The following is a 21,814-nucleotide window of genomic DNA, read 5'->3' as shown; positions in this document are numbered from 1 at the left end:
AATTAATGAAGGGTAAAGATTTCTCATAATAAAAACAAAAATGCGTTTCAATATTACAGTGACCTAACCTATTAGGATGTTTCCTACATAGGTTAAGTCACTGTAACATTAGAATTAAGTGCTGTTACTCGTAAGGGGTCCCTGTGGTCTAGGGCCCCGTATCATTGATAGGGCGGTATCTACGCTCTATAACCGCTAATTAAAGTAAATCTTGACAAGAGACAGAGAAAACTGTAGATCGATAGGGAAGGCCTAAGCTGCATAATAATTATAAATTGTGTAACCTATATAAGATAGTAAATGTAACCAATCAGCCGTAGTAAATGCTTATTTTATTATTTATTTATTTAAATTAAAGCTTAAGTAACATGCTTTAGTTGGGCTTTCATTTTAAATTCATATGCTACTTCACTAGTACATACAGGTAATATACAGAGGGCCTATAGTATGCGCATTATCATCTGAGTCGTCCGGTCATAAAAGTCAAAAAAGATAGGAATGTGCAGCGCGCCTACCTGCGCACCCTAATTATCGATAAACGGCTACCTGCGCACGTGCTAATGATGAGTCAATAATGATTTGGACGATTCTGATTGGTCGGTTTCTAATGTAATTGCATTGCGTATTTTTTTTGCTATAAATGTGTTTACTGCAATTAAATAAATACATTCATGTGTTACTCGTTGCGCACTATGGATACTAATATATAATAAATTTGGCAGAAGACGAAGATTCTGATGATGAAGACTCAGATGAAGATTAATTTTATTTAGTTAATAATTATATAATATGAAATATGTATTATATTAAATCAAATATTGTTAATTTTTTTAATTTTGTGAACAAGATACGATAATAAACTTTACTTATCGATAATATGTCTTTCATTGTTACACCCTTCACTAGACGGCTCCATAAGACCCATAAGTGCAAGCGAGATAGATATAGAGAAATGATTTATGGCCCTAAGACTCAGTTGTTAATGCTATTAGTATAGTGGCAGTTTCATACTGTGACGATCGCGTTAACGTAAACGCGAATTTCTAAGGAATTGAAACAACGGCATCTAGTGGCACTACTGCATGACTGTTTAAATTCCATATAATTTCGCGTTTACGTTAACGCGATAGTAACAGATGAAAATATTTAAAACTCCCACTGGGCACACAGGAAGAAATGATCGCTCGACGCAAGTTTGAACGTAACTGCCCACGGATAGGATTTCCAGGTCGCCAAAATTAAAAGCCGGACAGTCCAGCCAGTTTGGTCTGACAGTTAGGTAAAAAGGCTGGACACACATTGTGTACATCAGTTTTAATAGGTACAACAATTTTTTAAAATGTAAAATCAAGCATGTATGTTTGCAATGTAAATTCATGATTATTAACGTATTTTTTTTCCTACACACACACGTGACTAACAAAAGCCGGACACCGTTTATTTGGCCGGATGCGGAATAGAAAAGCCTAAATATGTCCGGCATTATCCGGACACCTAACAACTCTACCCACGGATAGGAATCTATGTCGGTGTCACAACCAACGCTAGTGTACTTCTAATGAAACGCTCGGCTTCTAATGAAACTCATGTCATCATAGTCAAATGCGTAATTCAAATGAAAGAAAAATGATACAGGTTTTATAATTATAACATAATTCCTCTATCTATTCTACCGAATGCACCTATTCCTGAATTGCAATGTTAATAAAATTTTATTCATTTGATTGTGTAGCAATTGGTAGCAATTTTGCAACATCATCTGTCCTTGCGCTATTTAATACCCCTAGTGTGGATTTTTTTTTCAAAAAGAATATTTGCTATATTTTTTAAATATGACCAATATTTCCATTCCCCATTAACTAGTCGGGAAAGGCTGCATTAGAAGTGGGTACGACAATAGACCAACGGGGTGGGGATCGAATCACCACCCTTCAGCGATGAGTCCGACCGCTCTTACCGTTGAGCTATTGAGCTATTGAGGATTGTGTGTGGGTCGTCAATTGAAAACCCATAATTATAAATAAAGAAAGTATGTGACTTTTCAGTAGCAAAATACATAACCTCTGACAGAAGCAGAAGGATGTTGTTGTACAAAAACTACACATTCTACAGGAACAGCACTAACAAAAGTGGATCTATATGGTACTGCTCGTCACGGCGTTCAAGAAACTGCGCAATGCAAGTGTTTATATTTAACGATGGATCGTTAAAAGTAAACGAATCTGAACACTCTCACAAACCAGGTTTGAAAAATTTTTGGCAAAGTTGAAATTAAATTTAAATGAAACGCCAAAAATGCAGATGTTTTTTTTAAATACATCGCACCCTCGATGCGACACTGTCACTTGTGAAAAAGTTGCAATAATGTGTTATTTGTATAGGAGAAATTTCTTAAAATGCACACAAGTGAAAAGTAGGTGTTTTAACAAGAAATAATAAAAAAAACGCAAAGTTACTTAAGAAGGCAATGATATTAAATACTGTTAGATGTTTTACAAGCGCATGAAAAATGAGGAGCTCAGAAGAGGAAATTTATAAACAATTCAATGTTAGTTGTGGTCAACAACGAACGTTATTTTAACAAATAATACTTAAATATCGTCTTAATGTCGAGTTGTGTGTTCAGGAAGTGTAAAAACTATATACCTTTACATAAATATTGGAATTAAAGACAAAATTGTCCATGTGTGCGCTCAGTGTTGTAACCTATTATTCGGATCACTTTTTGCGGTGATTTTGTAGGGATGTAACCGATCTATAGTATAAAATTATCATTGTAAGTAGGCAAAGAAATATATTTTGTCCTACATTTCTTCTTCTTTTATGGCTGTCCTTGTCTGTCCTGTATCTCTTGTCTCTTGGCTTGTGATAACAAAATAATATTGACTATCACATATATTATCTCTTTTTCGTTCCATTGCTACGAAAGATGTAGAGAACGAAAGATAGAACGATATTTGTTCCAAATTGTATCGTGCTCTCATCAATCATTGAACTGTCAATTTTACTTTCCAGAAGTGACATATATCGACTCGAGAAAAAAAGGCAGTAAAGTTATGCTTTACAATAAGTTCATTTATGCAAGAACAAGCATATCTAAGAAGGGAGAAAGATGGTACTGCTCATCCCATGCCTCGAAGAGGTGTCCAGCTAGGGTGTTCTTAGCGAACAATGGTACCCTAGAAAATATCCAACTCGTCCATAATCATGCACCTCCTCGTTTTTATGTGAATCAAAACGGAGAATACACAAGGCTGTAGAATTTTACATATCTTATGATAACTCATATCTCTTGTCTACCTGTAAGATGCCTCACATGAGAAGAAGATTTTTTAAATATCGTACTATTATTTATAGCAGTAGGTACTATAATAATAAATAATACTATTTAATAATAATAATAAATAATGTGACAGTTGGTTTCACTCTTGAAAGTTTATCGCGATTCACGATAATAGTACATATTATAAACGTCATAAGGCAACTGTAACCCACACCGTGCTACAGCGCTCATAGTGTAATGTCCTACTAGCCAACTGTTCCAAATATTGAGGCATGCATTGCCCTCACTCGCACGAGAGTTTTTTTAACGGACGTTAAAAAAGCGTTCAAAAAAAGTTTAAAGTTAAATGAAAGTCTGCGAGTATTTCCAACGCCCAAAATTGAAAATGCAACACTGCTCGAAACAAAGAGTCGTTTTTAAAAACGCTATCATGTGAACATATAATTGGGAATGCATTTGTTGTATTTAAAAGCGTTTAGCGGCCTTTAATAAAGCTCTCGTGCGAAAGCTTAATGAAGATCTATTTACGACGCCCAAAATTGAAAATGCAACACTGCTCGAAAAAAGCGTCGTGTTTTAAAAATACTGTCGTCGTGATAGTATACTTGGGAATGCATTTGTTGTATTTGAACGCTTTTTTAACGTCCGTTAAAAAAGCTCTCGTGCGATTTAGGGCTAACAGTATATAGAGGCTGTGAAGCCACTTTACTCATAGTATTAATGATTGCAGATTCACTGATTAAATCTTCTATTTAAAAAATCATATTTAATGTTTGAATGGAATTAGTAAGTACACTTACTTTATTTATTGAAATGGTTTTTCATGCTATTGTAGCACGAGTGATTTTTTCGCAAGAGGCGAAGTAACACGAATGCTATAATAGCTAATAACGTGCAGTGGCGTACAAAACTTTTTCTACGGCCATGATAAAAACCTTTATTACTAAACAACCTGTAGGAGTGCATAGCTTTGTGATATGGCTTGAAGTTTTATATTGAGTTGATTACGAAATGCGAGTAATAAATATGTATTTTATAAATTTGAAATAGTCTTAATGCGTGTAAAATCATTGAAGTGTATGTATTTTTCAGAAGTGACATATATTAATTCGAGAAAAAGAGGCAATAAAGTTATGCTTTATAAGAAGTACATTTACGCCAGAACAAGCATCAGTAAGAAGGGGGAAAGATGGTACTGCTCATCTCAAGCCTCGAAGAAGTGTCCAGCTCGGCTATTCTTAGAGAACAATGGTAGCATAATAGATATCCAGATTGTTCATAATCATGCACCCCCTCTTTTTCATGTGAATCAAAATGGAGAATACACAAGGCTGTAATCATGATTTTATGCGTTATACATAATTACCAGCGGCGAAGAGTCCATACAGGCGATTACGATTCCAGCCGGGTTACCTTTTAAAAATCCATACATACCTACATTCATTATTGTTATGAATACGTATATATTATATACGGAGTTTGTATCAAGGAGTATGAATATCCTTTTCTTTGGCTTTTCCGGCTCGCCGTCGTCAAAATTCCATTTGTAAAGCAGTTTGTTTTGTTAATAAAGGTACCTTTTGTAATGTACATAATAGGACTGTACGAAAAGGAAACATATTACTAAAGTGAAAATAACCAGCTCTACACAACCTAGTAATTTTTTTTTAAATGTTCTTTTATCCATACTAATATATAAATCTGAAGAGTGTTAGATAGCCCATTTATCGAGGATAGCTACAGGCTATATATTGTGAAAGAGAACCATGCCGGTGAAACCGCGTGGCGTCAGCTAGTTATATATAATATATTTGTAATGTTTAACTGTAATAATAGTAGTATAATATTAAGAATAATTAAAATACAACCCAGTTCAAATTGTTTTTTTTAATTATTTAGAACTAGCGAACGCCCGCTACTTCGTCCGCCCTTAGACCCCTTAATTCGGCCCTGTTGCGAAATCCGTTCTTAGCGGATGTCTATACTAACTATAAACTACCTCCCTGCCAAAGGGAAGTGCCCATCCCCGGCCCAGGCCTACCCTAACCCCCCGGCAGTTTACTTATGTTTAAAAAAATCTTGATAATTCTACTTTAATAATGAAATCATTACTTTATCAAAAATTTTACGACATTTTTAATTCATCTTTAATTTGTCTAGAACGGAGAGTCTTGTCTTTGATCTTTGTCTAGAGCTAAGATCGTAGACCAACAGCCTGAGTTTTACGATATTTTTTGAAGACTTATGATTGGTTTGTTTGTTCGTTTTCTTGTTTGTCAAACCTGTTGGTAACAGAAAAAAATAATACAGCTTCAACTTACTTCACTTCTTACTTTTTTACTTCAGCATTTACTTCGCTGCTATGGTACACCGGCGAATATTTTAACACCACTAGAAGAGTGATGAAAAAATGTATTTTTCTTCAAGAAACATACTTTTATTACGCCAATTAATTAACCAGATCCTTATATACATCATAATATCATCTCCATACACCTGGGTTGCGTGTTGCCAGTGATGACTTACGGATCCGAAACCTGGTCGCTAACTATGGCCCTTATAAAAAGGCTCAAAGTCGCTCAGCGTGCGATGGAGCGAGCTATGCTTGGGGTTTCTGCGTGATCGAATCAGAAATGAGAACCAAACCAATCAGCAGGAGAACTTATGTCACTGATATAGCTCAGCGAGTCGCGAAGCTGAAGTGGCAATGGGCAGGCCATATAGTTCGAAGAGCCGATGGACGTTGGGGTCCCAAGGTGCTGGAATGGCGACCCCGCACCTGAAAGCGCAGTGTTGGTCGACCCCCCATTAGGTCCAGCAGTGGACGTCCATCGGCTGTTAATGATGATGATGATGATACCTGGATTCCATGGGCCGATGTTGTATAGGCTGGTGGGCATTCCTCTTTCATCATTGCACGTAAAGTGGTGTTCGTGATTTCGTATTTATATATGTATTATAATTTATCTCAATTGTAGTAGTTAATAGTCATATAATAGTAAAAATAATTTGAAACCTGACTTTTTAGGTGCAGTGTATATCAACTCTAGGAGAAAAGGCAACATGGTATTGTTGTACAAGTCATTCGTTTACTCTAAACACAGTTCTGGTAAAAAGGGTCAAAGATGGTCTTGCTCCTCGAAGTGGTCACGAAAGTGCTCCGCCCAAATACTTTTGGACAATAATGGCACGCTTTACGAACTTCAAGTTATGCATACTCATGCACCACCAGAGCTAAATATGAACCAAAGATTGAAATAAATAATAAATAATAATATATACAGTGCTCGCCACGGATCTTTGTGTTTGTGAAGTTAGCAATCTACACTTATATAAAACTGGTCAAATTCTATACTATACATTAATTCGCAATTTAAGATTTTACTTTTAAGATTTGTAACACCACACGTTACCGTGGCATAACGGACTACTGGCGCCATCTAGAACTTATAATAAAACTGTAACAGGTACATTCTGTTCATTGAAGATATTTTGAAAAATTTTAAACATTATATAATAAATACTGAAGCTAAAAATATTATTTTTCTATTTTTTGTCTGTTTGTCCGTGTTTTTTTGTTATTCGGGCATCACGCTAAAACTACTGAATGAATTCTAAAAAATCTTTCTCGGTTTGAGACCATAATGTGGAGAAGGTTACTATTTTTTAAGGATACTTTTTATTGCGGAAATAAAATAAGAAGGGGATGAAATAGGGGTTGTTGAAGGGGTAGAAAGTCCTTCATTTTTAGAGTTAAATTTAAAAAAAATTGTTCATAAATCTTAAAAAAAACGAAATATAATGTCATTCAAAAAATTTTAAAATTCTTCCCCTAAAGTGGTGAAATAGGGCTTGAAAGTTTACATTCCACGCAGCCGAAACCGCGGGCGTCCGCTAGTGAATCAATAAAGTTACAAACGGCGCAAGCGGGAAGTGTTCGCGTCTGTACGAATGCGCATTAAGTACTTTTTCCGCAGCTAACTTCACAAACATAAAGATCCGTGGCGAGCATTGTACCTAGTTAGGTATTTATATCTAATGATATAATGTAAATAATTTTATTGTAAATATATTAACTATAATAAAAATATTTAACTATGTTTTAATCTTAACAAATTGACTATCATCATCATAACCCTTCGGCTTACTGTTGAGCACAAGTCTTCTCTCAGAATGAGAGGAGCTAGGCTAATAGTTCACCAGGCTGATCCAACGATTTGGCAGCCTTCACACATGTAGAGAATCAAAATCATGACCTAAAAACACATCTAACAGTATATAACATCATTGATTATAACACACACCACTACTTGTAGATATATATGAATTCTGGAACAGTAGGTACCTACTAGAATATTCTATGTATATTTAAAGATGCTTTTTCTTTATTTCTGTATGACAAAAATGTTTTGGGCCAAATCTGCCGCCCTAGGCTCCAGCCTACTCAGCCTACTGGTGAATCCGCGACTGTTTGTAACAGCCGTAGATCATGATTTCCATGTTTAATTCAATGTTTACAGACAAAAAATTTTCAAGTAATGTTAGTATAGATAATACCAATTTTCTTATTATTGACTCCTCATTATTCCTAGTCGAAGAATTGTGTTATGTCGCGCGCGGCAACTACATTCACCTCACGTGCGTTGGATCCCTCGCGATGCTCAGGATTCAAGCTTTGAACCCCACGGTCATGGTTGAATCGTAGAATACTTCGCCTGGTCACTTTTCAATACTCGCAGCAAGTAAAAGTTTTGCTGCCACGCGTAGTAAATAAGTATTGGATAAAACCGAAACGTATAATTGAAACTTTACTGTCCCTTACAAATAAACTGATTTTATTAAAGTGTTAAGTGTTCATAAATACGGGCAAATTATATCTTATAACACATACACACACTCATTCGGACACATATGACATACACACTCTTACGCACACACACACAACGTTGTAATTTTGTAATTTGTTAACTAATAAGTGTCTATCTTGATGGATGAGCAGAGCTTACAACAATGCAAGTTTCCACCTAGTACAGGTGCAAATTGTATATATTTTATTAGTTAATGAATAAACTTTTTTTTCCTTTTTACTTTAATTTCTCATAGATTATGACTGGTATTAATTTTGATGAAATTTCACAGTCGCCGGACTAAGCGTAATGTATGTTGTGGCCGGACAATATGAATCTACTAATCAGCCTGCCACAGCACATGCAGGAAAAATTTCCGCGTGCGTCTATGAAGTACCGTCAGCAGATGAAAAATTTGCCACAAGTAATTTACAAAATATTAACGCTGACTTACATTCAGCGTTCATTGCAAAAAAAAATAAACAAGAAAGAAATCCTATAAAAATTCTAGAGAAGCAACGACAGAAGCATCCTATGTTACCACGTTGTAACTGTAAAAGAAAATGTTATGAAAAAATTAGCGAAAATGAAAGAAAAAGGATATGGTCAGCTTTCTGGAGTATGGATCGTCAAAGACGCAGAGATTTCATTTCTAGAAATGTAACGAAAATGAAACCGAAAATTAAATTAGCCAGTAACTCACGTAGAAATAACACACTCATCTGGAAACTCAACGACAAAATAATATGTAAAAAAACTTTTTTAGCGACGATTGGATATACCAATGATAAAGTCGTTCGAACCGTTTTAAGAGCGAATAACGCTAGTAAAATCAAAAAATCTTTTTCTCAACGCACCTGAAGCAGGACACCATAATATAAGAAAACAATTTTTTTCTGATTGATGTGAGGACAGCTTCATTGATATATTCATTGAAGAATAAAACCTTAATTAAATGTTCACCATGCCCCAAATAGATGCTAATATTACTTTCTTATTCACAAGAATTTATTAAGATTTCTTGGACTTTGTGGTGAACTAAATATATCAGTTATTTGTAATTAATTTTTCAGACGCCAAATTTGTAACATCCAGGAAAGGGAATAAACTACTGCTGTACAAGTCATTCACTTACGCGGAAAACAACACTAACAGGAATGGGGTAAAGTGGTACTGTTCATCTCGAAGCTCAAAGAAATGCAAAGCCCAAGTGTTTGTGAAAAACGGTGGCACCATCATCGAAGTAGAAACCCAACACACACACATGCCTCCACGTTTTCATTAGGAACGATGGAAAGTTAATACGACGAACGATGGAAAGTTAATACGATTGTATTAAGAGGATTAATAAGTCATTATGTATCCATAAACTAACCGTTTAGGTGTTTAGGAGGGGGCGGGGACCCACTTGATTGTAACAAAAATTTGCACTTAATAGGTTAATATTTTACGAACGGATGACTAAATGGAAAAATAGTGTTTCCATACCCACAATATTTTTGACCTATCCAACGATGCCACACTATGAGATAAACGAGTAAAAAAAATATTAAAACCTAAAAAAATATTTTATAGGTAATACATTTGCTCCTAAAGTGTCTCTTATTACACCAATTTCAATATCGTAATGTATCTCATTACACACACGTTATCGTAATTTAAGTAAATGCTTTTATCTACCGTATAAAAACGAACGGTAGATACTTTTTTAAATCTTCATAAAGAGTTTTTATGTCAGAAAACTCAAAATAAAAGAAAAGTGGTCAACATATATTGTGAATAAAATTAACTTGTTAGATAAAACACAATAAATAAACATTTAATTATTTTAATAATTTTGACATCTGTAACAAAAACACAAAAATATTAATTTACTTTATTATTAATATTGTATGTTTTTAGTGCATTAGCCTAAGAAAACAAAAACGCAGGTGCGCGCACTTCGCTATTAGGTAAAAAGTAAAAATTATTCCGGGTGCTTTTTCTTTTCGCTGTATTGATTTAATTTTAAAATGGCATGTAGTGATGAATTTATTAAGTCGCTAGAAGTCCCAAAGGCAGCGAAAAAAGCCTACTTTAAGCCTTGTGTCGTACCTGGCACATCGACCGATAGATACAAGCGTATCAAAATTTCATCATCAAAAATGCAAATTTGTTTTAATGATACGTCATAAGGCATACGTGCGCTTTGATAATTACAGCCTCTGCTTGCTTGCTTGCCTACGGCTCGGGCTAGCAAGATTGCCTCGGCTGTAAATTTTACAACTAACCGCACTTATATCATAATGTACTATTATTATTTTACGACTTTGTCGACATGTTTGATGTTCATACATGCTAAATAACAGCTTTCTAGTAGTAATAGTCTCTGCGCTAAACCGCGGACGGAAGGACAGACAGACAGACGGACATGGCGAAACTAAAAGGGTTCCTTGTGGACTACGGAACACTAGAACCCTTTAACTTGACCTTTAAAACATTATTACTCGTATTAGAAAGCGATGATGAAGTACCTAATAGAGGTTTAAAAAATATTATGAGTAAGGTTTAATACATATTTAAATATTGATATTGATTTACTTATTGTTATTACTTTAGTGCTCAAAATTACTTTACATTTTTTCATTCAATTAATTCGAATTAAGAAAGCATATCGTATCGTCGTCCTTCCTTTGGTAAAAAGTTTTAAAAATCGGTTTAGTAATTTAGGAGTGAATGCATAACTAACTGACATGTGATTTATAACAAATCTAATCATATTTCAGAACCCGCATCAATACCAAAAAAACACTACTTCAAAAAGGGGTTGAAGCAAAGAAAATGTTCAGGTTGTTATCAAAAATTCCGAACATACCTACCTTCTCGAGAGGCTGACAAAAAAGTCAGAAAAGTTCTCACAGAATGTGTTGAGTGCAACAAATGTCTCTGCCTCGATTGTTTCAACGATAGGCATACCACAATACTTACGCCAATGTGCTAATTTTCGTACTCCTCAAACACATAATTTTCGTTTAAAGGTGTTCATAATTTTAATATCAAAAATGTCTTTTTGTTGAAATAAAGGGCAGTGAGGTGTGAGTTTTTTTGAGTACAATAGTTATATTGTACAACAAAAAATATTGAAAATTTGATTTAAATCATTTCTAGATTAATTGGTGGGTTTTATTTTAGCGGTTTCACCCGCGTAGTTCGCGTTCTCTTAGGAATACGGGGATAAAATATAGCCTATAGCACCCGGGGATAACGTAGCTCGCCAACAGTGACAGAATTTTTCAAATCCGTTCAGTACGAAGCCTATTCTATGCAAACACTCAAATCTTTTTTCTTATAATGTTAGTATAGATAATACTAATTTCTCTCTCTTCTTTATTTATTTCTCCTTTTTTATACATAAAATATACAAAACATTATAAAAAATCTTATTATTGACTTATTATTCCTCGTTGAAGAATTGTGATATATTAAAATATATTTTTTTAGTTAATGTACAAAAGTCTTTTTTATTTTCTTTTTACTTTAATTTCTTAAATGACCGACGAAGCTGGTATTAATTTTGATAAAATTTCACAGTCCCCGGACCAAGCGCAATATATCTTGTGGCCGGACAATATGAATCTACTAATCATCCTACACCGTGGCCTTATAATGAAGTGACCACAGAAAATGCAGGAAAAATTTCCGCGTGCGTGTATGAAGTACCGTCAGCAGATGAAAATTTTGCTACAAGTGATCTACAAAATAATAACGATGACATACATTCAACGTTCGTTGCAAAAAAAAATAAACGAGAAAGAAATCCTATAAAAAATCTAGAGAAGCAACGACAGAAGCATCCTATGTTACCACGTTGTAACTGTAAAAGAAAATGTTATGATAAAATTAGCGAAAATGAAAGAAAAAGGATATGGTCAGCTTTCTGGAGTATGGATCGTCAAAGACGCATGGATTTCATTTTTAGAAATGTAACGAAAATTGAGTCAAAAGTTAAATTAGCCAGTAACTCTCGTAGAAGTTGCACACTCATCTGGAAACTGAACGACGAAATAATATGTAAAAAAACTTTTTTGGCGACGATTGGATATACCAATGATGAAGTCATTAGGACCGTTCTAAGAGCGAATTACGCTAATAAAAACAAAAATCTTTTTCTCAACGCACCTGAAGCAGACCCAACAGGACACCATAATATACGGAAACAAGTTTTTTCTAATTGATACAGCTTCATTGAGGACAGTTTCATTGAAGAATATAAGCCAATAAAATCTCATTCACAAGAATCTCTCACCATGTCCCAAATAGATGTTAATATTACATTCACAAGAATTCAAGAATTTATTAGGATATCTTAAACTTTGTGGTGAACAAATTACACAAACTTCATAAATCGTGTCAATATGCTTTAATCATAAAGAAAGTGTTTTGAAGATTGAATAGTGTCTCCTAAAGTCACAGATTTACTAATGAATAAATAGTTATTTATTTTTATTAATTATAAAAACATTAACCACCACATATAGAAGGTGTTGGGTAAATACTAAATAATTTATTTTGTTATTAGACTTCAATGATTCTTTTTTGTTAATCACAAATAATAAATCATTCACCATGTGAATTGTGTTTTTATATGTATAAAACGTTTAAATATAATTTTAAAAATATATATTTTGAACACTGGATAATACTACAATATAATATGTGTATTTCCTCTTTTTAAAAAAGCCTATTTTTAAAGAACCTACTGTACTATATATAAATATCGCTTACATAATACGGGTTAGGGGTCCATTTAACGATTTAGATAATTGTAACTTGAAAAAAAATACCAAAAATTCGCAATGTTGTTCAATGTCAATTTTCGGAAGTCAAATTCATAACATCTAGGAGAGGAAAAATTCTGTTGCTCTGTAAATCATTTAGATTCGCAAAGAACAACGAAAGCAGAAATGCGGGTAACTGTTACTGCTCATCTCGACGGTCGTAATCTTGCACAGCTCAATTGATACTGGATAACGACGGGTCTGTTACCGAAACACAAGTGATCCACAGCAATCCACCGCCGGAATTATATGACGATGAATACGGAGAATACTCGTATGTGAGATTTTCCCAAAACTCAGTTTATTGAAATTGGCCTCCAATAAATCAGTTGATGAGCAAGAGCTAACAACATTTGAATTTTTAACTCGCGTGGATGACGCCAAAATTATTTTTAGGAATGTGATATCTACGCGTGATCTATTAACCAATAATATATACGTTATTATTATTATTCAAGTAAGGAAAATTTAACTTTCCAGATCAACCCTACTAACTCTTTTAACTTCCTTAGTAACTCGAATTCATCTGTATCTTTCTCTGTCTAACACCATTATATAGAAAGAGATAGAGTCGAATTCGAAACTAACACTGTCCAGTTATTGAAACTGGCTTACGCTACTGACCTCTCTCTCTCTCTCTCATAAAAGGCATCTTGGGCCCGTATTGATAGACGTTACTCAACCGAAGAGCTCGTAGGTACATTAGTGCAGTGTAGTAGTTCCTCAGCATATAAATAAACATCTCAGTTATGATCTCAAGTTACTTGAACTTCAAGTTCTATGGCATCATAGTTATGACCCTATGTCCTATATGTTGAGGAACGACTATTCAATTATTATTTAGACTCACTATATATGTCTCCAGGGAGAACTTACTCGTATTGTCAATAAACCTCAACCTATTTTTTTAATATGGATTCATTGTTTCCAGACCCAGTTTTAATAAAAGGTGACAAGAAAGGGAAGGTCTTCGTTCTACTATACAAGGGTTACAAGTTCAAAAGGCAGACTAAATCTAAAAAGGGCACAGTTTGGAAGTGCACAGCAAGTAAAACGGATCAGTGCAACGCAACCTTAACGACCGATCAAAACCTGAAAGTTGTCGCGATGAAAGGAGCACACGAACATATAAAACCTGACGTTGAACCTAAACCTAAACATGTTTATTTCATGGTTTAATAGTTATATTAATTTTAAAATCATAGCACAATCAATGATTGCAACAATCGATAGTTTAGTTACGGAAAACTGGAAATTACCTCGTCGTGTTCAATAATAACTTGTTTTAGGAATCTAATGAACAAACAATTTGGAATATTACTTGTAATTTGATTTATTCTCTAATCTCTAGGTATGGTAGGCAACTATGGAGTTGGACTGTAGTGAGTTTGCCAGATAGAAGGTTAACTGTAGTTGATTATTATTTTATTATAATACATATCTACTAAGAATACTTACAGTAATTTAAATAAAAAAATAATAATTCGCTTTTACATAAGTTTATTTGTTATATTCAAATGTTGATATCAACATATATAATGTAAGTTTTGATTGAGTAATACGTTTTATACACACAAATGTTTTTAATTTTACACTTTTTTTTAGTTTTTAGTTAACCTTAGTATTTAAGTTAAAATATATAGCAAAAAGCAATAGTTACTTCATGTGGCGCTAATGTCTTAATGGCTCTCATTGTCATTTGGTAATGGCGGTCTTATTGTCATTTCTGTAAGGCGCTGTCAATTTTAGTTCAGGTTTTAGCCACGGGACTTCTTTCGTGGCGCGGAGTCTATAATCTTAGGTACAGTCAAAGCTATAACAGTATTTGACGGCAATAAACTATAATAAATACCTTGCGATTTCACCCGCGCTATGCTCTGCCTATGACATGAATTACGTGTTTACCTTTATAATGGTAAAATAATATTTAAAATCGGTTCAGTAGACAGATTACAACACTTTTTACTTTACCTCTATACATATAATTATAGGTGATGCTACTCAGATGTAAGTAATTAAATTAGGACACATGATAATTCATCATCAACAGATTTTATTTTTATATTTTATAATTATTCTGACCGTAGAAATATAATAAATAAGTGCTATTTAGTTATAAATAATAATATTTCAGAATTCATTGCTCACATATGAAATCGAAACTTTTAGATTACTTTAAACAAAAGTTCAATTGTTTTTAAATCACAATGTTGATATCAACATACCCCAAAGTAAGTTTACTTATAATAATACGTTCTATTCAGACAAATAATGTTTTAATTTTTATTGGTTTGAATTAGCCTTAAGTTGAATTAAGTAATATTTAAAATACAAAATTAATGTACATCTACCTCGTAGAAAGTATTTTAATTTCGCTTTATTTTATATCATTTACATTTATACTTAAAATATAGTCCTATATTAAATCTTGTAGGTTTTATTAAATATGCTTTCATGCTTGGAATGCTGAGTTTTATTTTACACGCTGTTTTTTCTTCTTCTTTCTTTAATTATTGCAACGTCAATTCTTAATGGACTCTTGGATGTTTGATTTGATTTTGCAATTGAGTTTTAGTGTTTGCTGTTTAGATAACTTAAGTAGAATTAAGGTTATCAAAAAAGAATACTACTTACGGTAACGGATGTTTCTTCTGCAAAATGTATAAACATTTGTAATGTAGGTATGAATGTTTTTTTAAGTAGACCACTTTGAGTAATTTAATTGAAATTTGTCGAATTCTGCTGGTCACTAAATTGGTATTTATTAAAATACATATCAAATCAACTGAGAAATGTCATCTACCTACTGTATGATATCCACGAAGAGTTGTCAGTAGGCACCGGATGACATTTCTTACAAAGAATCTCAATTCGTCAAAACGTCAAAGTGAATAAGCCTGCTGGTCAATATAGGTAATTCTGAGATTGTTCAATTCAACGAACGAGAGTATTTAAATTATTGAATTGGACCAATCGCACATTAACCATTTGAATGATGAAACGTTTATTCGATTTGCTTTTCCAAAAAGCTGATATTTCAAACAAACGCCAATATTTTCTTACAGTGAAAGTGGTAACTGCGGTTGACGGAGCAACAATCCTGATACTAAATGGGTACGCTTTCACGAATCCGTCTCCAATGTCCAACGGCGAGCGCTGGTACTGCTCCGGGAGGATACGGTGGAAGTGCACAGTTTGCTTGCACGTCAACGATGACTATGAGCTCGTCTGTATATCGCATGAACACGCGCACGATCCACCTGTCATGGAAATAAGTCCTGATGGACTCTATGCCATTGCTAAGCAATGAGCTAACTGCATTGAAATTGTTTATATTTAAACTAACAGCTTGTATATACCTTCAATGTAATATAAGTATACTATACGTATATTAAACATATATACTCGTACATGTATACGCGTATGTATGTATATTATGAGATCTCGGAAACCAGTCGGAATATTTGGATTAAATGTTGTATATTGATAGTTTTAAATGTCTTTATTTAAAAAGAAAAAAATGAACAATTTTTCAAAATCGTACATCTTCGAGGTATATGATGGAAATATTTTATAAGGTTTGAGAAGTATTCTAATATGCATGCATTTAATGTACATAGATGTGTAGAATATTGATACTGCAAAAAATCTACTAGACGTGAAAATTTATATCTACTATTTATTTCTTGTTAGAGACAAAAATATGTATGTGCATTAAAAGCTATTGAGAATATGCATATCCAATTTCGTAACACATTCAGTTAGACATACTAATTTAGTTCATTATTAATTTATGACATTTTATTATTTTTCTTTTACGCCATCTCGTATATTTTTGATGAGCATGAGTTGTTGCTCTCTCAAAACTTTACGAAATGACACCGAAATACGAAAGTTTATATTTAGTATTTATTTATTAAAAATCTACCTAAATATCTAAGTATCTACTCTATAGTACTTACTGTAATCTCGTGTACAAAATTTTTCAAAAGGATCAGAAGATTTTTATTGAATATTTTATTTAAGTAAATAGGTATACTATATATTTTTAAGGTTTTAAATATAGTATTTAGATACATATAATATACTTTATAAGCTTCTATTTTCTCAGAAAACTATTAGAACAAAAAAGAGACAAAATACAGGATAATTTAAATGAAATTTATAGCTTTTTTATTCGTAGAAGACGAATTTAGAGATTATACGAAAATCTACCTTTATTAGAGGAAGATTGTAGGTAGAAATTTTCAATGTTACGAATATCTCTTAAAATAGGCATAGGCAATAATATATTCAACTTATCCTTGTGTGTTATAGGCAACGTAGCCGATAAGTAAATGACAAATGGATTACTTATAATAAAATATTTTGTATAGTATATAAAAAGAAAAGGACGTAATTAATTTTTCTGAAAAATACTACAAATAAAAAAATATATCAAATTAAAAAATAATAAATTATGCACAATAACTCATTTCTAGTTTATTTATCTACTCCGACATCGTCATCACCTTCTGATAAGTGTCAGATACTCTAACAGTAAGTTTTGTCACTTTCTTACTTTATGTCAAATTACAAAGACAAAACTTGTGATGACACTTGTCAGAAACTTGGGTGAGTCAATTATGCCTTTTGGTCGTATTAAGTATGCCATTGGGTCTGATTTCTGGCATAATTAGGTCAACTTAACTTATCTAAGGCAAGACCCAAATTCTTAAATTGGTTAATTTAAAATCGGCATTACAGTCATCGTTTTCTTGGGCGACTTCGGGGTTTATTTATCTTCTTTATGTAATGTTTTCTATATGCGTATTTCTGTTGTGTTAAAAGTGTGTTTTTTCAGCGACTTTGATAACTGTGGCTTCCGGGAAGACTTTACTGATGTGGCAGGGTTATACCTTCAGTTTGCCCAACTTTTTGGGCAAAGGCGGTGTTGTTTCATGGAAATGCACAGCCAGAGGGAGATCTCGCTGTAGGAAACACGTCCACGTGGATGAAAATCAAACGGTCGTTGGAAACTTTAATGACCACAACCATTGCGCTCCGAAGTACTTCAAAATGAAAGATGGAAGTTTTGTCAGATGTTAAAGTATGAGTTTAATGTTAAATCACTACTTGGATTACACTTGGTACATTTGGACAGCAGAGGATTTTGAATATATTTCAATTAAATTGAATATTTTAATTTTAATTCAATCGAAACAAACCTTGGGCTTGTAGTTCACCCTCTGGTCTATTGTCGTACCTACTCCGAACACGGTATTTTCAGACTAATTAGAGGGGAATGGGAATATTGTTCATATTTAGTAAATATGGCCAACTAATCCAAAACATAAATATTTCGATGCCCATTGATCGAACATTTATAACGGACTTGTGGTTATGCTTATATTTTTGCTTCTCGATCCTGCTGCTCTCTAGTATGCAGTGGCAATTAAACATTTCATAATTTAGAAAATGTGCGTAGTAAATATTTGATTTAATAGAATCGATTTTTTTATTTACAACTGGATCACGCACTAATTCGTGTATGTCCGATAGTTAAAATATAAAGTTACAATACATAAATAACATTCTACTTTACATACAAATTTCAGCATTTTTGTTTGTTTATTCTACCCAATATGCCTAAATTTAGTCAATTTTGTCTATAACATGTTTCAAGTTAGAAAGAAGGCAGAACTCAGAAAGTCAGTAGTACTATTTAGTTTAGTTCGGTCGACGTTTTTCGTTTCTAGGCTACTACATAGAAATAGGTATATGTCCAAAGTTTTGATACACTGATTTGATTACAGGCCTAAATTTCGAGTTCATCCCATCATTAAGAGGCAAGCGGAATCTAATACTCATGAAGAACTACACGTTTTGCCAGATCAACAAGGACATTAGATACTGGTACTGCACCGAGAAGATCACACACAAATGTAGCGCCAAAATAAGATTGAACGAAGATCGGAACATAATGCGTTCTAATCTTAACCACAATCATGATGCACCTAAGTATTATAGGACTGGCAATGGAGCGTATTATAGAATCAAGTAATATATTATGATATATCACCATTATATACACATTGTATAGACATCCGCCTTAATTTTTTTTAATCGCTATTTTATTATTACTGTGTGATAGAATTTTATATGGCAAAACAACGTTTTCTGGAGTAGCTGGTATATTATAGAATTAGGTATTTCATTTTAGGCATGATATTGTAAATTAATCAGATGTCGATGTGTGTATTATTCAAATATATTTATATATTATTATCGTTTATTAATTAGATAGTAGTAATAGATCTGCCTTATTTATTATGCCATTGGTTAGCCTGTGTCGCTTCTGGATATCAAGTCCTGGATCAGACTAAGGAGATTTACTAAGACTTTCCTCTAAAAAAATAAGGCAAATTCTCAGCCCAGGGTTGGGATTATGGTAGGCGTTCACAGATTCGCATCGCACCTACGTATCGCACGCATCGTATTAAATGGATTTTTAATTTTACGGTAGATAAAATCCGTTAGATGCGATCCGTACGATGCGGATCATTGTACGCACTTGTATGACTTTCTATACAAAGAATACTTAAATCCGTCAGAAGCCTCAGCAGATCTCTGGATGCCTGTCATTAGACTGTTTATTGTCATTAGGTACACCTCCAACGGCAGGCAGGAGTCCACAGATCCGCATCGTACGTTTTGCTTTATTTAGAGTAAGTTAAACATATTAGCGATTTGTGAGCGTGTTTATATATTTCATTATACAAATATGTTTGTTTAGCAGTATTGAGAATGAAATATGAATATAGATCTGATGAAATCTAACATTGTCAATTTTGTTCTATATTATAAGTGGTTGATTATTTTCTATTGTACTATTCAACTCGTACAAAACGTTTCGCATTGACGTTTCTAATAACAACAACCTGTGGAATATCCTTCCGACTTCTGTTTTCTGACACTTATGATTTGCTCACCTTATAGGTGCACAAATCATAAGTGGAGGGCATCAATTAGTTATCCTCTTAGGCAAGCGCTCTCCAACTAGACCTCATGAAAGTTTGATGCAAAGAATAATTTTATATATTCCACTGGAATTCCATGTATTTGGAATTTCAGAAAATATTGATTTGAATTTAAGATTGTTTTTCTAAATTGATGAAAATGTTGTTTAATAAAACGATGTTTGATAGTTCAATACTGCTTTTTATTAAAATACATAATAATCATAATACGAATATTTCCACGGATTTAGAAAATAAATATTACTATGACGACAAGGCGTATAGAGCATATCTATTGTATTATTATTATTAAGCTTTCTATAACACGTATCTTAATGTCGTTGGAAATAAAGGATTTGGATGTAACGGTATGGTGAGAGCTAAAACTTACTGCTGGAATATACCTGACTATTTTGTAACCCATATGAAGTTAGTTATGCTTTTTCAAACAACGTGACGTTCACCTATAGACAGAATTTACGCCGCACGTGAATTTTTGACGTTTTTCTAATTATCGATGAAAAACTGCCGGAAAGTTTAAATTCTAAAACATTGCTTTTCTTTTTGCAGTGACTGTGGTGACGTTGTCGACGGGGAACGCTTTCCTTATAATAAATGGGCATACATTCAGACGGGAAGACTGCGGCAACGGCGCCACCAGCCGATGGTGTTGCAACGAGCCGACGAGTAATAAATGCGACGTTTACGCGCACGTAAACGAGAAGTACGAGTTAGTGTTAATCGTGAACAAACACAACCACGAGCCTATATTGTGCAAGATGTTGCAGGGCAGGATCATTTAGTTTTTAATATATCTATCGCACGTCAAGTGTGAGATCGTGTCGATCATGAACAAACACAACCATGTGCAGGATGTTGCAGGGCAGGATCATTTAGTTTATAATCTATCTATCGCACGTCAAGTATGAGATCGTGTCGATCGTGGACAAATACAACCACATTTCTATATTGTTCAGGATGTTGCAGGGGAGGTTCATTTAGTTTGTAATCTATCTATCGCACGTCAAGTATTAACTAGCGTCGTTCAGGATGTTGCAAAGCACGGTGTTTGTTTTAGGGAAATAACAAAAGCAGGAATTTATTAGATTAAATCTCTTATAGGATTTTGTAGTATAACTAAATTTTTACTCTAAGGGCGGGAAATGCAAGGGAGAACTATGAAAGTCTGTACTTTAAAGTTACAAAAGTTTGGGTTTGTGAATTAAGTAGACGATAAACATAGAGAGTAGAGGTATTACAGCCGTGCCTATCCTGATGAAATGTCCTGGATGTGTAAAATATCAAAAATATCATAAAAAAGCCATTGCTTGATAGAGTTGGGCACTTTTTTTTCTAAATGGAGATTGCGTAGGATAATTAAAGGACAAATTTCCCAGTTTGGATCAATTTAATATTTTTATTTCCTAAAGCAACTCTAGTCTAGAGGTAGATTTCACCCTCAGGTAATCACCACAATACCAGTAAAGACGTACCACTAATTGGGCGTTCCAGTATGATGCGACGTAAAAATGCGAGAATCGAGAATAGTACTGTCTCAAGTTAGCGCACTACTAGATTGTAACACGCTAAATATTAGATTGCATCATCACTTCACTTTAAGTGAGATGAGTTTATCGCTTTGACTTGTCAATAAATAAAAAAATTAAATAACCGAGACCAAGGCCCTACGTGCTCTACTAAATACATTTAAGATGATTACTTAATTATGCGCGATATGTGTGATCTAATAGTAAAGACAGGATAAGAATATGTTGATAGATAATAATGAGACGCATAATATTGTGATGTTAAATGTTAAGATTTTTCGTTGTCACGTTTACATAGTGTAAGTAGATTTTCTTAACATAA

The 21,814-nt window shown here is 33.6% G+C and overlaps 1 protein-coding gene across 1 annotated transcript in view; it reads left to right on the top strand.

Annotated features, from left to right (window-relative positions):
• Positions 1-21,814, top strand: part of LOC112050268 (uncharacterized) — a 31,751-nt gene that overhangs the window by 4,384 nt on the left and 5,553 nt on the right. The window lies entirely within an intron of this gene.

Source organism: Bicyclus anynana, chromosome 10 (genome assembly GCF_947172395.1).
Source record: "Bicyclus anynana chromosome 10, ilBicAnyn1.1, whole genome shotgun sequence".
Taxonomy (NCBI): Eukaryota; Metazoa; Arthropoda; class Insecta; order Lepidoptera; family Nymphalidae; genus Bicyclus; species Bicyclus anynana.
The sequence above is the reverse complement of the archived record's forward strand: the minus strand, read 5'-3'. Positions and strand labels throughout refer to the sequence as shown.